At 46.2% G+C, this 3,791-nt stretch overlaps 1 long non-coding RNA gene across 1 annotated transcript; it reads right to left on the reverse strand.

The window, feature by feature from the left end:
• Positions 1-638: 638 nt before the first annotated feature.
• Positions 639-2,742, reverse strand: LOC125135986 (uncharacterized). Its single transcript, XR_007137087.1, has 3 exons — positions 2,508-2,742; positions 1,575-1,767; positions 639-1,137 (listed from the first exon to the last, which is right to left on the reverse strand). It is a non-coding gene; the product is annotated as an uncharacterized LOC125135986 (long non-coding RNA).
• Positions 2,743-3,791: the final 1,049 nt, after the last annotated feature.

Here is a 3,791-nt window from a genome sequence, read left to right on the forward strand (position 1 = left end):
GCTGCAAATGGCATTATGTCATTCCTTTTTATGGCTGAGTAGTATTCCATTGTGTATATATACCACATCTTTCGAATCCAGTCCTCTGTCGATGGACATTTGGGTTGTTTCCATGTCCTGGCTATTGTGAATAGTGCTGCAATGAACATGCGGGTGCACGTGTCTCTTTTAAGTAGAGTTTTGTCCGGATAGATGCCCAAGAGTGGGATTGCGGGGTCATATGGAAGTTCTATGGATAGATTTCTAAGGTATCTCCAAACTGTTCTCCATAGTGGCTGTACCAGTTTACATTCCCACCAACAGTGTAGGAGGGTTCCCTTTTCTCCACAGCCCCTCCAGCACTTGTTATTTGTGGATTTATTTATTTATTTATTTATTTATTTTGTCTTTTTGCTATTTCTTGGGCCGCCCCTGCGGCACATGGAGGTTCCCAGGCTAGGGGTTGAATCGGAGCTGTAGCCACCGGCCTACGCCAGAGCCACAGCAACGCAGGATCCGAGCCACGTCTGCAACCTACACCACAGCTCACGGCAACGCTGGATCGTTAACCCACTGAGCAAGGGCAGGGACCGAACCCGCAACCTCATGGTTCCTATCCGGATTCGTTAACCACTGCACCACGCCGGGAACTCCCTATTTGTGGATTTATTAATGATGGCCATTCTGACTGGTGTGAGGTGATAAGTGGTTGTTATTTTGAATCTATGTTGCTCACAGAAAAATTAGTCCTCTTTGAGACCATGTTTTTTGCAGGGTGGGCACATGACTCAGACTAAGTCAATCTGCCATGACGCATGTGCAGATGGGGAAGAAAAGAGTTTCTCTTCTTTTTAGATCTCAATCTCTGGTTTTGGCCCTATCGATTTCTTTCCTCCAAGATCGGACTTGGAATGAAATGAACACACACAGAGAAAGACAGAGACAAAGAGGGAGAGCAAGAACTCTGAGAATACTGTTTGAGCTCCTGGACCCAGCTGTGCCTGAAGACGTACCAGTTTGGGAAGTTAACTAGACTGTCTCAGTTGCTCAGTGACATCTTCATTTTGCTTCATGATGGATATGATTTCAAGTCAAACCTTGATGAAGTGATGATTTAGGAGGTCCTGTATCTTCAGAGTTACCTTCAATGACTCCTATCTAGGAATTGAAGGCAAAAATGTTGAGGGTGGATGTGTTTTGACTCTGAGTAGATTGTGTCTAAATCTGGGTTCTCTCTCGCTCTGTGTGTATGTGTGCATAATTTTTACACGTCATAGTATGATACAGAATATTCATGGCGAACTCCAATCAGAGATCACTGTGTGCCAGATACTGTTCTGTGGGCTTTATAAAAAGAAGCTCTTCACAGGCAGACCTGTCCCATTATTATCCCCTTTTATGCTGTGGAAATTGAGTCACAAGAGACTTTCCCCAAAGTCACAAAGCTAAGAAGTTGTGGGCTGACCCGTGGAAAGTCTGGCTCTGGAATCCACACTCTTCGCTACCACCCATGCTCCCAGAGCACCTGCCAATCAGCACTGACAAACAACCCAACATGTCCACATGTGCAAAGTGAAGCCAAGAATTCAAGTTACCAAGTCGCCAATCAGCTGCTGCTTCAGTGCCAGCCACGGGAAATTGTGACATGGCCCCGCTGCCTAGGACCAGCGTCCCAGTTCTCTGCATGTGCTCCAACACAACTTTAGAAGCACACTTCATTCTTAGGAAATCCTGTGCTCCTCCAATTGTCCAGATGGCCTCTAACGCTCTGACAATGCTTGCAAGGACCTTGGCAAGAATAAAAATGGTACCACCCGTGAATGGAACTCCCTGGAAGCTCACTGAGATGAAGACTAAAGATTAAAAGCTGCTCCTTTTACGGAGTCAACTGCGTGAGATCTACTTCCCATAAAGCAACACAGCTGGAGTCCTTTCACAAACACCCCGAGACCGGAAAAGGAAGTGGCTCCATGTTTGCCCAGAACACTGAGCATTGGAGTCGCCTCTGTGGCTCAAGGAGATTGGCAGCACCTCTGGAGGGCTAGGACGTAGGTTCAACTCCTGGCCAGCACAGTGGCTTAAGGACAGGTATAGGTCAAAACTGTAGCTCAGATCTGATCCCTGATCTGGAAACTCCATAAGCTACAAGGCAGCCAATCCTCCCCCCCCCCCCCCCCCCCCCGCCAATAAAAAAAAATGCAGAACACTGGGCATTATGCTCTGGGCTGCCCTGAAGGGAAATTATAAAGTCGGATTAAGGTTGGATATGTCTTCCCTTCTCCACCCTTTCTGTAATAAGTTCTGTCCCTCTCATTCGTGTGCTCAGAGTTTTCCCTGCCACGGGGGAGTCTGCGTGCACAGACTTGCTTGGGGAAGCAGTAGAGTGAGGTGGTGACCTGCACACATGTTCTAGGTCAGACACTCTGCGGTCAACACCTCTTGAGCTGTGTGACCCCGGACAAGTGATTAACCTCTCTGTGCTCAGTGTACGCAGCTGTAAAATAAAGAGGAAATGAAGAGTTACTCACCCCTGGAAGGGTTGAGAGTCTAGGACAGCACCAAATGCATGGTAAGAATAAATGTTCACTAACATAGAAGGCTTCGTTTCATTTGCCATTTTTCATCGGAGGGCAAATTCCATTTCATTTGCCGTGTCCCTCTGCTAGAAGCTGGTCCATGTGAAGCCTCAGCTCTCCTTGGGATTTTGTTCTGTTCAAGGAATGTTCCATGGAAGGGAGCAGGGCTGAGAGCTATCCTGAGGGATATGAGGAACATCCCAAAGCATGTGACATTCTCCTGCAATCAGATGTCACCTGCCTCTTATGCAAGGCCAGGTCAGCTTGTCCCTCTGCCCCAGGGACCAGCCCTCTCGACAGTTGGTACTGTCTACTCCTGGATCTTCTTGCATCACACGTTGGCTGGCAGAGCCAACTGCCTGTTCATCATGTGTCCGGAGGCTAGATTAGAAACTTACCAGCTGGTCCCCGCTGCTGGCCAGTGTGTCACTTAGCCCCGGGCTAGCAGCAGATTCAACAGGAATTGAAAACGAAAGCCCAGCCTGGCAGTAGGTTTCTGTGGGTGAATGAGAAAAGGGAATAAGACCATCCTGGCTCATTCTCTTGAAAGGGCATTGATGGAAAAGTGAGAAGGTCCCTTGTAAACCACAGGAAGACAACTATCTCAAGATATGCCTCATATGGGGAATCAAAAAAAAGAAGAGACATGTTGTAGAGCAGAAATGATCACATTATAAATCAACTATCCTTCAATAAAACTTGAAAAAATGAAAAAATTGAAACAAATGAACTTGTTTACAAAATAGAAATAAAGTCACAGAGAAAACAAACTTATGGTTACCAAAGGGGAAAGGTGGGGGAGGGGATAAATCAGGAGTTTGGGGTTAACGCATACATGCTCTATAGATAATATAAAATAGATAATAAAAAATAACCTACTCTACAGCACAGGGAACAATACTTAATATCTTATAATAATCCATAAGGGAAGAGAATCCAAAAAATATGTATGTATATATGTATGTATAACTGAACCAGTCACTTTGCTGTGCACCTAAAACTAACACAACACCATGAATCAACTGGAGGTCCCGTTAAACATTTGAAGGCACCTGTTTTGCTTCTTCAAACTACCTTCCAGACTCCCGTCTGGAATGAAGGGACCAGATGATTTCTGGGGTGGCTGTTAATTTTGCCTGTAGGTCCATAAATAGGATTCAGCCCAGAAGCAGGGCTCTCTCCTGGCTAGTATCTCTCGGAAAGGTACCCCTGCTCACAAAGCCATTGCACCCACGG

The sequence above is a fragment of the Phacochoerus africanus genome, chromosome 9 (assembly GCF_016906955.1).
Source record: "Phacochoerus africanus isolate WHEZ1 chromosome 9, ROS_Pafr_v1, whole genome shotgun sequence".
NCBI classification, from domain to species: Eukaryota; Metazoa; Chordata; class Mammalia; order Artiodactyla; family Suidae; genus Phacochoerus; species Phacochoerus africanus.